General features: G+C 45.2%; 1 pseudogene; it reads right to left on the bottom strand.

The window, feature by feature from the left end:
- Positions 1-4,728: 4,728 nt before the first annotated feature.
- On the bottom strand, positions 4,729-9,557 carry LOC102925259 (dynein light chain roadblock-type 1-like; annotated as a pseudogene).
- Between the last annotated feature and the right edge of the window lie 4,106 nt (positions 9,558-13,663).

The raw sequence follows: 13,663 nt of genomic DNA, 5'->3' as shown, positions 1-13,663 counted from the left end.
GTGGAGCAGATTCCAGACAGCTGTTGAAAGGTTCTGTGCACTTGACAGCTGTGAGGGGCTGGGAATGGGAATGATATCAGCAGAGTGAATGAGCTGTAGGAGGAGAATGGCCTGCAGATTTGGGCTCCAGAAAGAATAAGGAATGAAAGTTGGGGAAGTTTAAGGCATCTGTGGAGGTCAGAGACAGAGCGTGTGCTGGGGAGAAGTCAGTTAGGTGGAGACTCATTGGGGAGACCCAGGCAGACTGGAGAGCAGGGAAAACTGTGGACTTTTAGGTTTGGGTAGACAGGCAGACCCAGCAGAGGTCTGTGGGTGATTTGCCTGACTGAAAAATTTGTGGTGAGATTGAGGAGGAACATCCAGCTGTCAGAGCTCTGTGGAGGAAGCTTGAGAGAGACACTGAGAGACACCCAGTACAGGGCTGGGTGGAGTGCTGTTCTCTCCTTCTCCTACGTCGGTCCCAGGGATGGAACTCAGGTCATTATCCTGGCAGCAGGTGTCTTTACCCACTCCAGCACCATGGAGCCTGTGTACTGACTTCTTTAATCTCATACAGTGCATGAAGCCTAGAACTTTCTATGTAACCAGGGATACCCTTGATCTCCTGTTCTTGTCTCTACTGCCCAAGTGCTAGGAAACATTCGTGTCTTACTATGCCTGACTTATTTGATTTTTGAAGAAAGTGTCTCCTGTAGCCCAATTATCCCATATTTGATATGTAGCCAAGGATGACCTTTTTTCCTTTTCCTTTCTCTCTATTTTGTTTTGTTTCAGTATTTATTTTAAGACAGGGTCTTCCTCTGTAGCTATATCTGTCTTGAAGCTCACTATGTAGTCCAGGCTAGCCTCAAATCTTTCATGATTCTCTTGTCTTTGCCTCCTGAGTCCAGGGAGTACAGGAACCTCAAGTCCACGGTCCCAAAGGTAACCTTGAACTTTCCAAGTTGTGGGGTTACAAAAAGTGCACAGCCCAGAGAGAGACACGAGGGAACATCCTGAAGGGTGGTGGGAGGTCAGGAGAGTTCAGTGTCCTTGATCCCAGTGGAAAAAAATATTCCCTGAAGAAGGAACATGCCCCCATGGGGTCCCAAGGCTGGGGAGGCCAAGGAAGGTAGATGACTGCAAGTTCATCTAATCACTAGTGAGATTCTAGTGAGTTCCTGCACACTCTGCTCTGGAGTGATACCCCACCTCGGAAACTAACAAATAAACAACAACACACATCACCAAAACCCCACACCAATGAAATAGGAAGAGAGCAGGTCAATGGACCACAGGTGGGCAGGTCCATCAGGAGCAGCCTGAGAACTGATTTTTGAACTAGCCATCTCAAGACCTGTATCCATCTTGACAGAAACAGTTAGAGATTGATCTCTTTGGAATGAGTTAAAGAAAACCACAGAGAGGAGTCAGAGTCAGTGAATATGGACAGCTCTTGCAAGGCTGCTTCAGACACCAGGGCTGGAGCCAGTCTCACAGAGGATGTGAGATGGATGCTGCCCTTTCCAGCTCTCAGGCTGTCACTGAGCAGAGCCGTGTTGTTCTGGAATGTCTATGGTGCAGGGTAAAGATTCACGAGAGCAGAACTGACATTAGAGTTTTAATGAAGAACAGACTCTGTGGACAGAGACACAGCAGGCTGGTTCTGAGAGAGAGAATTGCACCCCAGCAGGAGTGGGGCACTTTCACCACAGTTGAGAACAGTTACCTGGCCCCCCTTCATTTTTCCCTCTGGGTACTTGTTTGAGCAGACAAGGTGGGCAGCTCACTATTTGTCAGCAGTGACTCCTGTCACACCAGGTGTCCATTTGGGGTGCAGGCTCTTTAAGTTCTAATTGTTTGTGAAGCAGCACAGGTCACTCTGTCAGGATCTGAGAAGCAGGGGAGTTGTTTTCACTTTTAGCCTTTGCTTGTGTGTGCCTCAGGCACTTCATGTACCTCATCCTGGTCCTGGCAATCCTCCTGCTTCAGTCTTCTGAGTGATGAGATTACAGATTTGTGTCAGCACAGCTGCCTCCTCCTTTGTTGTTTTTATCAATGTGATGAGCAGCCGAGAATAACCTTGAACTTCTAATCCCCCCTCTGCCTGCCAAGGGATGGGACCATATGATTGCCCCCTTGCCTAGTTTATACAGTCCTGGGGTCCTGCCCAGGGCCTGGTGCATGCTGGGAAAGCGCTCTATCAGCGGGGGCTACTAATCCAGCCTCACATGGCCTCTGCAGCTTGTTAGCACCTGACAGACAGAGCTACACAGGAAGTCTTCTTTTATCTGTTCCTGCTGAGGGGAAATTCAAGGGACATCAGCTTTACCATTTTCAGTGCACAATTCGGTGGCCTTGAGCCTGTTCACCAGCTGAGGCAACCACAGCTTCTCTCTAGTTTCAGAACTGTGAGCACCAGGCAAACCTCCTCATGGGTGAAGTCATTGTTTCCTCCCCCTCCTCTCACTGCTGATAACCTCCCCCTATTCTCTGTGCCGTGGGGCTTCTTATTCTGGACACAACAGGTGAAGGTGTGGATAATTTGTCTTTTGTGTGGGGTTATTGTAAGGATCATGCTTTGAGGTTGTACCATGCGTTCTGGGCTTCATTCCTCTTCATGGGTGAATAGTATTCCAGTGTGTGACTATACCACAGGTATTCATACAGTAATGGGTATTTGGGCTGTTTTTACCGTTTGCTATCACCACAATACTGCTGTAAACATTTGTGTAAGGTTTTATCTGAATATTTGTTTAGATTTTTCTTGTGTATAAATGTAGGAGTGCAATTACTGGGTCATTGGATAATTACATGTTTAGTTACTTTTTAGCAGTGCCATACTTTTCCACATGGGTTGCATTGTTACTTTTCCACCAAAAATGGACAAGTGATCCTACTTCTTTTTTTTTTTTAGTTTTAATTTTTTTTAAAATTTTATAATTTAATTTAATTTTTCATATCAGCCACAGATTTCCCTGTCCTCCCCCCCCCCATGCCTTCCCCCCAGCCCACATCTATTCCCATCTCCTCCAGGGCAAAGACTCCCCTCGGGATTCAATTCAGCCTGGTAGATTCAGTCCAGGCAGGTCCAGTCCCCTCCTCTCAGGCTGAGCCAAGTGTCCCTGCATAGGCCCCAGGTTCCAAACAGCCAGCTCATGCACTGAGGACAGGTCCCGATCCCACTGCCTGGGGCCTCCCAAACAGTTCAAGCTAATCAACTGTCTCACTTATCCAGAGGGCTTGATCCAGTTGGGGGCTCCTCAGCTATTGGTTCATAGTTCATGTGTTTCCATTTGTTTGGCTATTTCTTTATGTTCTCAAAGTCTGTCTGGTCAGAATTAGAACTTTGTTGTTTTATTTGCATTTCATTAAAGACTGATGGTCCTGTAGTCATTTCTGTCTTCTTGGAGACAAGTCTTTTCATCCTTTCCCATTTCCTTCTTTATGTTTTTGGTTTGTTTTGAGATTTTGATGTTCTTAAAATTTATTTATATTTATTTATTTATGTATTTATTTAATATGTATGAGTATTTGCTTGTATGATTGTCTGTGAACCATGTACATGCAGTACCCACAGAGGTCAGAGAATGTTTTAGATTCTCTGGAATTGTTTCAGACAGCTGTGAGCTACAATGTGGGTGCTGGGAGGAGCAGTCAGTGCTCTTAACCGCTGCACTATTTCCAGGCTCTATTTATTTATTTTGAACGCCTTTGCCTCCTGAATATGAAAGAAAGTCACCACCACCATGCATATTTACTTACATTTTTTTCATTCCACCTGTGTCTGTAGAGGTAACTGACTAGTCAAGAGCATTAGATGCTCTTGCAGAGGACCAAGGTTGGGTTCCCAGCACCCACATGGCAGCTTACAACAGCTTGTGCCTCCATCTCCAGAGGATGCACCCCCCTCTCCTTGAGTCTTCAGGTACCAGGCACACAGGGAGTGTGCATACACACATGGAGGCCAAACACTCACACACAGAAAATAAAAAAAATATTCCAACTTTAAAATGTATGTACATGTATTTATGTGAATCTCTTGTATGCAGGTGCCCACGGATGACAGAAGAAATAGTTGAACCCATTCTTGAAGTTAGAGGTGTTTGTGAGTCACCAGACCTTAGTACTGGGCTTGGGCCTCTGCAAAAGAGTAACATAAGTTAACAACTCAACCATCTCTTCAGTCTAACACACACACACACACACACACACACACACACACACACACACACACACACACTGTTTCTTTTCTTTTCTTTCTTTTTTTTTTTTTTTGGTTTTTCGAGACAGGGTTTCTCTGTGTAGCTTTGCGCCTTTCCTAGAACTTACTTGGTAGCCCAGGCTGGACACACTGTTTCTTTCTTTCTTTTTTTTATTTCGAAGTTATTTTTAGTTAAAGAAAAAAACAAAACAAACAAACAACCAAAAAACAAAACAAAACAAAACAAAACAAAACAAAAAAAACCAGGCTTTCCAAGGGTGATAAAATGAACTGCGGGTGAGAAGGAAGGTGTGAGGTGTGTGTGGGCTTATCATAAGCTCTTTCTCCAAAGCCTGGAAATGAGAACTGACTGGATCACCAGAGACACTCCTTGTTGGGGTGGGCAGAGCTACCACTGATCAATGGCATGGTCTATATGGGCTCTCGGACAACCACACTGTGCCCACTGACATGATTAGCACTATTATTCTGGGGGACGTTAAGTTAAGGAAAGACACAGGAAGCCAAGACAGTGGCTTATTCGGTTATTCAGTTAGATTCTGAATCCCAATCAGGAAATAGTCTGTATCTGGTGCAACCATAATTTTATTTTCCTTGGAGCGAATTCAAAGGTAGGTTAGATCATTCTGGGGGTCAATTTCATGCACAGTGCTCCGTGCCTTCAAGATAAGTTGTGCATTTGGTTGGCACATTGTGTAGTAGTGGGATTGTCCACGGTGCTCTTGATGGGAATGTCTTCCGTGTTCACCACAATGGTTCCCTGCACTCTGTTCTGGCTCTGAAGTCTCTTGAGTGTTTCTTCCACCTCTGCCTGCCAGAAAAGGAAACCAATGTTAGCTCATTCATCTAACAAGGAAGGAACACCCAGGTATTTGGCGCTGCCCCAAAGCTGCCCAGACCAGGCCCATGTAGAGTGCGTCTTAGGCCACCACTGGCACCCAGCCCACACACTATTTCTTAATTTCACTATTTGTCTTGTTAAGCTGTAAGAATTCTTCATATCTTCTGAATGTTGAACTCAGACACATTCTCATTTTTTTCTGGACCCTGAACCCATCCACTAGCTTCCAGCTTCTTATTCTGTGGCATGAGACCCCATGGGGGATTATGTAACTGAATCTTGGTTGAGAAGATTGTGGCAGGAGTATTCTGAACTCATAATGATCAAAATTTAGTTCAATATCAAAGGTGAAGTGCATGGAGTCCTTCTGGCAGTTGTGCATCTCCCACTCCACTGCAGCCTTGGTTCTGAACCCCAAACACATGCACTTTGCATTGTGCATGCTGTCCTGCATGAGTGCCAGCAAATGCTGCCTCAACACTCTGCCCTGACTTCAGGCTCTGCATGTTATGAACTCAGATCTTTAATTGTACATGCAATGTTTATGCTCTAATAGAAACAATGGTTTAATTACCAGAATCAAGGACCTTTAATATTTTCTTCAGAGTTTAAATACCAAGTTAATGTCTCTTTTTATTTATTGTGATTCAATGCTGGATTTTAGAATTCGCTGTTGGTGGGGCTGGATTGATTGCTCAGTAGTTAAGAGCACTGGAGGACCTGGAATCAGTGCCCAGCACCCATATGGCAGCTTACAATAGTTTGTAACTTTAATTGCAGAGGACCTGAGCTCTTCTTCTGTGGTTACTGCACACAAGGGTGTGTGTGTGTGTGTGTGTGTGTGTGTGTGTGTGTGTGTGTGTGTGTGTGTGTGTATGAAAAACATCCATACACACAAAATAAAAACTTAATGTTTTGCTTCATGAATTTTAATCATCGTTTTTTGTTGTCTAGAGGACCCCCTTGATACAGATGAAATGATGGCTGAAGTGGAAACACCTCGAATTCACTTCTTACCCCAGGAGCTTTAGAAGAACGTGAAGGAGGTAACATAGCAGCTTGTTCCCTGAGACATTTGCTGAGGACTTTGTTTGTTTGTTTATTTTTTGGGTTTTTGAGACAGGGTTTCTCTGTGTAGCTTTGTGCCTTTCCTGGATCTCACTCTGTAGACCAGGCTGGCCTCGAACTCACAAAGATCCACCTGGCTCTGCTTCCCGAGTGCTGGGTTTAAAGGCGTGTGCCACCACCACCCAGCAAACTTTTTTTTTTTTTAACTGGAGCGGAGGACTGAACCCAGGGCCTTGCGCTTGCTAGGCAAGCGCTCTACCACTGAGCTAAATCTTCAACCCTTTGCTGAGGACTTTGATAAACAGTTCTATTTGAATGCTTAGCCTTACAGACCATAACCCCACTGGTTTTATTTTATGTTTTAGGGGGGAAGGGCTGCATGATTTTGCTATGTAGCCCAGGCTAGCCTGGAACTTGATCTCCCTGCCCCAGCCCCTGAGGGTTGGCATTGCAGACATGTGCCATCCTGCTCATGACTCTAATGGAGACGGGAGGGTCTCACCCTGTGTAAGTCACTTTTCTGTTGCTGTGATAAAAACACCGTGATGAAAACCAACTTATGTAGAGTTTGTATGGACTTATGGCCCCAAAGGGATAAGAGTTCATCACGGCAGAAAGACATGGCATCAGGAGAGGAAAGGTGAGAGAACACAGCTTCCAGTGCAGACAGGAAGCAGGGAGAGCAACCTGGAAGTGAGGCAAGGCTGTGAGTCCTTAAAGCCCACCCCAGTGATAGACTTCCTACAGCAAGGCTGCCCCTCCCCACATCATCCCCAATCAGCACACCAACTGGGGACCACGTGTTTAGATATCTGAGTCTATGGGGGACATTCTTCTTCAAACCCTCCTTGAGACTTAAGTCAGTTCTCCTCTTAGAGCAGATGCAAGTTACCAACAGTCCCACCTTTGATTTCTCACTGCTCCTGTTTTATACATGGAGAATAACGACTTGAATGCCACTTCCAAAATGTGTTAGCGTCTTGCTAAGGATCCTAAATTTCAGCAAGGCTACATTGCTGTTACATTTTCCAAGGGAGTCTACATCTTGTAAGTATCCTTCTATTCCATGGCAGCACTTACACAGAATTGAAGTTCCCTCTATTCCAATGAATTGACTGTAATGATTTGGATCCTCTTATAGAAATGAAAAGAAGTTACCTGTAAGATGTCCCTGTGGAAGCATGTGGATTTAATTAATTTTCCTTTTGGGCTTGAGTGCTTGTGTGTGCAAGTGTGTGTATGTGTGGTTGTGTGTGTGAGTGGGTAAACATGCTCCTCTGTGTGTGTGCACGAATGTGAGCATGAGTGTGGAGGTTAGAGTTCAATGTTGGGTGATTTCCTCATTTGCTCTCTACATTAAAATTTTATAATATCAAAAAATCTATTTTTTTATTAATTATGTGTGTATGTGGGGGGAGATTCGCATGGCACATCTGCATGCAATGCCCATAGAAGCCAGAGGAGAGCATCAGATCACCTCAAGCAGGAGTTACAGGTGATTGTGTGCTACCCATGTGGTTGCTAGGAACTGAACTTGTGTCCTCTGCAAGGGCACAAACACACTTAAACACTGAACCATCTCCTCAGCCCTCTAGTTTAAAGTGTTTAAAGTACATTTATTTATTTAGTGTGTGCATGGTGAGCAACATGATGGTGATGCTGGGATTATAATGCTCACCATGATGATGAGGAAGAGGAGGAGGAGAAGGAGGAGGAGAAGAGGGAGCATAAGAAAAGGTCTCTTGGTTAACCTCAAGCTCATTATTATGCTAGACTGGCTGATTGGAGCCCTGGTATCCTCCTGTCTCTACATCCCCAGATCTGATATCACCAGATTACTGCTCTGCCTGGATTTTTGTCTTTTTTCCGGGGAACATGGAATCCAGGCTCAGTTGCTCACACTTTCATGACAAACACTTCACTGATGAGCCATCTCCCAGCCTCTGTTGATTTATATTCTATGAGAGATTTGTGTTTGTATCCTTCCTTAGGGGAACAAGATCCATAACTCTGTGGTTTGGGGACCCATGGTGTATTAAATAGCTTAATCTGTGAAACGACTGTTGATACATTTCAATCTGACCTTCAGAGCTGATAGTCACCTTTGATTTCTCCAGGAAAAGATGCCCAATAACACTCTGGAAAGGTATCTAACTTTGTGGCAGATAAACATTAAGGTAATTCCATTTTTTTAAAATTCGTTTTTATTATTGTATGTGTATTGGTGTTTTTCGTACAGGCAGTTCTAAGAGAATGTCTGATTCTCTGAAAGTGGAGTTACAGACAGTTGTGAACTGCCAAGTCAGTGCTGGGAATCGAACTGAAGACCTCTGGAATTTGACTATCTTAAGAACCTCAGCTCTCAACTGTGGAGTCTTCTCTCTAGCCCCTGCTTTCACTTCATTATACCATTGTTCCCTTTTTTAACCCACACCCAACTGATACTTTTATTTCTATTTTCTCTTTGAGATAAATCTTGCTTTGTAGCCCAGGCTGGCCTCAAACTCTCATAACACTTCTGTCAGCCTTCTGAACACTGGATTATAAGCATGTGCCATCACAGCCAGCACCCACTGATTTAGAGACAAAAAATGATAGTTTGATTTGTACACTAAGTCAGATCCCCTGAAGCTGGAGTATGGGAATCTGAGAAGCATGTGATGTGGGTGTTGGGATCCTAACTTGGCTCCTCTGGAAGAGCAGTGCACACTCAACTACTAAGCCATCTCTCCAGGCCCTAAAACCAACTTCCATTACACTTATTTATGTATTGTGTGTGGTCACACTTGTGCCATGGAGTGCTTGTGGAGGTAGAAGACAAGTTAATGGAGTCAGCTGTGTCTTTCTTCCATATGGTACTCAGGGACTGAACTGAGGTCACCAGGCTTGGCAGCTGCTGCCTTTACCTGCTGTACCATCTCCACAGAGAGGAGTCAAGGATGTCTCCAAGTTACCAGTTTGAGCACCTGACTGAATAGTATTGTCATTTTAAAGACAAGGACAGGAGCTCTGGGGAGGAACAGAGGGTACGTGTGTTTGTTTAGGCAGGCAGTTTCATAGACTGACGAATTGGGCTGTTTTTCAAGCAATTTAAAATATGTGTCTAATATTTAAGATGGTGGGGCTGGACACAATCAGAAATGCATATATACATTAATATACATTACATATATAATATATAATTAATTTTGCTTACTTTAACTTTTATTATGGGAAAATTATAAATATTTATAAAAACAGAGAGTAATAGAATGAATATCTCCGTGCTTAGTTATATCTCTGCTTAACATTTGTTAGTTTTGGTCTAGTAAAATGGCTCAGTGGATTACAACTGGTTGCCAGGCAAGCCTGACCTGCTGACTTGGACTGTCAGATCCCTGGTGGAAGGAGACACCACCTCCAGAAAGTTGTCTCTGCCCTCCATACCTGGGCCATGGCACCCATGTTCACACTCAAACTTGTCCCATATCTCCACCTACTCTTCCAAGGGCCAGAGTAGTTTAAAGCAAAGTCACACACACACACACACACACACACACACACACACACACACACACTACATATATATATATATATATATATATATATATATATATATATATATATATATATTCTATTTTCTGGAGACCTTGAAGAAGAGTCTGATCAAACGGGGTTCCACAGTGGCTGGAGAAGCTGGGTGGAGCGACAGAGGCTTTACTCACAGAATTTGGGAGGCAGATGTAAGCTGATCTGTGAGTTTGAGGACAGCCTGGTCCACTCAGTGAGTTCCTGCACAGCTAGAACTACACACCGCGACCCTGTCATAAACAAAAAGAGGGCTGAGGGTCTGGAAGGTGAGCTAGAGAGATGCTCGGTTGCTAATAACCTCTAACTGCTCTTGCAGACTGAATAGGTGACTTTCTGTGATCTCAAATCCAGTGATTGGTCCCAACCCACAGAGAGTGCAAAGCATCATGAACACTGCAGTGCTCTGCACCCCATTGTGACTCTTGAGACACAACCTAACTGCAATAAGCCAGTCCTGTCTGCAAAGAACTAGTCTCCTGCTTACACACACAGCCCCCTTCCTCTCTCCTCCTAGCTTGGTGAAAGGTTCCTAGTCTGTGAAAGAGGCATGCTTGCTTAGTGTGAGCTCTTCTCAGGTTCTCTGAAATAAACCTGCCTGCATTTGAATACAGTCTCCTGACTTCTTTTTCCACATTATTTCTTAACATAGTACTCAATCCTGGAAGAGGAGTTGGAGCAGGAGACCCCCTAGCAACCCAGGGAGCAGGTGCAGCAGCAGGGCACCCAGGCCTAACCCTTGATCCTGAGGTGTCCCTGAGGCAGTTCCACCCTGTCTCTGAACCTCCCCTACTTTCTCCCACTCACCCCCCCACTGCCTGCCCTCTGGATTGAGGATTGCAGATTTCCTTGGACCAAGGACCTGTTTATCCAGACTGCCAGGTCCTGGCATGGGCAGCTCTCCAAACACTTGGGCTTGTTTCTCTAATGGCTCCCTTGTTAATCCACCTGGACTTCCTCTTGTCTCTCTCTCTGTCCCCTCCCCTTCTTCTCCTACTGGCCCCAGAAAAAATGAGGGTCGTTCCTTACAGTCAGATACCCAACCCCTTACACTCAGACATCCAACCTGAGGCCAGTTTCTGACCTGTGAGGTGATGAGTGTCTTCTGTCTGGAAGAGTCTTTCGGACTGACTCCCTTATCTTCCTGGTGCTCCACACTCCTCTCCCTGATCCTCTAACAGAAACCCTAACTTCTCATCTCTCCTGGCCCTCAAAACTCACTTCCAGGGATTGAACTCAGGACTTCAGGCTTGGCTGCAGCTGCCTTAACCACTAAGCAGATTCTACTTCAGCGTGTGTGTCCTTGTGAGAAATTAGGTGAGGTCCACAGAGACAGCAGCTCTTCAGCACTGTGCTTCATGGAAGAAGAGGCTGTGTGGAAGGAAGACAGGACTCTGCCTTGTGTCGGGACAGGGAATGGAGACTTGATTTTCCTCCAGGGCTAGTCATGGCAGGTGGTGTTTTTTCTGGATCTTGAAAGAAAGCGAGGATTCCAGTGGGTAAAGATGACATTACAGAGGAGGAAGCTTTAGCTAGTGAGAGCAGGAGGAAGGTGTCTTATTAGAGATCCAGTCAGGGATCCAGACTGTCATGGAGGGCATGTGTTGGGTACAGCAGAGAGAGGTGGGAACCGGGCTTCTTATCCAGGCTGCAATCTGGTTTATAGCCAGAGACTCTTGTCACTGTGTCCCCTCTTCAGTACGTGTGTGTTCTGTGGACAGTGTTTTCTCTTCTTCTAGGTTCAAGGTATCAATTATCTACTCAAAATTATTTTCTTGATAAACATTAAAAACATTAAAAAGAATCTGTTAATGAGGATGTGTGCACGGTACAGTGGGATCTGCAACACTGGCTTTATATAGGAGGAAGTGGTGAAGGCGAGTCAGGATAACACACCTTTAATCCCAGCACGCAGAAGGCAGAGGCCAGGAGATCCCTGTGAGTCAAAGCCAGCCTGGTCTACATTGCAAGTCTCAGGATGGCCAGGACTACATAAAGCAACCTGTCTTAAAACAAATTAAAAATTTTTAAAAAGCCAGATCTTGGTGGTACATGCCTTTAATCTCAGCTCTCAGAAAGAAGCAAGTTGTTCTCTGGGGTTGATGTCAGCCTGGTCTACAGAGCAAGTTCCAGGACTGCACGACTACACAGAGAAACCCTGTCTGGAAAAAACAAAAAAGAAAGAAAAACTGAAAGAAATCATTAGGTCAACACAATGGGTCAGGGGAGCTGCTACCAAGTCTAGTTGTGGGAGCAGAAAATATATCCACCGTATATGCCCATACACATGTGCATCAAAATTCATAATAAATAAGTAAAATGTAATAAAAACATAAGCCTAAGAGAGGGTTCACTGGTTAAGTAAACTCACTGGTTTCTCAGAAGACCCAGGCTTGCCTGCCAGAACCCACAGCATCTGTAACTCCAGTTCCAGTGGACCCAATGCTCTCTTTAGCTCACTCCAGGTACCAAGCACACACATGGTGTACATACATCCATGCAGACACACACGTATACATAGAATTAAAGAAATGAATCATTTTAAGTAATAAAAACAAAGAAAGGAAGGAGGCTCGGGGCTCGGGAGAGCTCAGTGAGTGAAGGGCTTGCTGCAGAAGTGTGGGAACTGATCGGATCCACATCCTCAGGGGTGGGACGTGCACCTGTCATCCTGTGCTGAGGAGTGAGGACAAGGGCGTCCCTGGACCACACAGTCTACCCACATCACCAGGTCCCAGGGTTAATGGGAAACTGTCTCAAAACTAAGGTGAGTGGGATTGAGAGAAAAACCAGATAGATCTCTGTCATGTAGCCCAGGTTGTCCTGGAACTCTCTGTGTAGCTGTGGGTGACCTTGAACTCTTGCCTCTCCTAATTCTGCCTTGTAAGTGCTGGGATTACAGGCCTGGACCACCATACCCAGCTCATGTTTTACTTTCTACAATTCTGTATGATTTGTATTTTTATACCAAGGATACATAGCAAGACTCCCACAACACACACACACACACACACACACACACACCGTGTGTGTGTGTGTCTGTCTGTCTGTCTGTCTGTCTGTCTGTCTGTCTGTGTGTCTGTGCATGTGGAGGGAGGAAGGTACTTGTTCTGTCATGAGTCCACCATACAGAATCCCACAAGATTCCCTCAGTTTTTCTGCCCAGACCGCTCTTCCCCGCCATCTGCATGGCTGGTTCACTGTAGTGGGTAGCCATTCCAGCTTTGAGCTGGAAGTTCCAACCCCCATTGAGGCTTCGGTAACTATCATGTCTACAAGGCAGGGCCAAGAGAGGGCCCTGAAGACCCGAGATCCAGATGCGCCATCTCTCTTGGTTCCTGGACCCTGGACGCTAGAGGTTGGCTGAACAGAGTTCTCCAGAGAACACTGCCGCCGGCCCAACACTCTGGTGCCCAACGATATTGGTGAAATTATTAAGACCACTCCATGTAGTTAAAAGGGAGGTTTATTTAGTGGCATAACTTACAATTGAAGGGATAGGTAGGTTGCAGGGTCTGGGGAAGACGTAACGCAGTCCGGCTAAACTGCAAGTTGTTCTAATTTTTATCAGATGTTCATTTCTTTTCACTCCTGGGTATTAAACCCAAGGCCTCACACATGTTAGGCAAGCACTCTGCCACTGAGCTGTGCCCTCAGCCTTATCTGTTTTGTTTGTTTGTTATGTTATGTTTTGAGACTGGATTTCTCTATAGCACTGGCTGGTCCGGAATTCAGAGATCCACCTACCTCTGTCTCCCATTGCTGGGATGAAAGGTATGCACCACCATGCCTGGTCCAGGATAGATTTTTCAAAAGGATTGAAGGAGGGGTTTTAGAAGGAGGTTGAGATAGTTATTCAGAGGAGAGGGCAGTCTGGGCACAGGTGTCCCCCAGAGGGAATGTGGAGCAGATTGCAGACAGATGTTGAGAGGTTCTATGCACTTGACAGCTGTGAGGGGCGGGGATGGGAATGAGAGCACCAG

Source organism: Peromyscus maniculatus, chromosome 2 (genome assembly GCF_049852395.1).
Source record: "Peromyscus maniculatus bairdii isolate BWxNUB_F1_BW_parent chromosome 2, HU_Pman_BW_mat_3.1, whole genome shotgun sequence".
NCBI lineage: Eukaryota > Metazoa > Chordata > Mammalia > Rodentia > Cricetidae > Peromyscus > Peromyscus maniculatus.
This window is presented reverse-complemented; position numbering and strand designations above follow the sequence as displayed.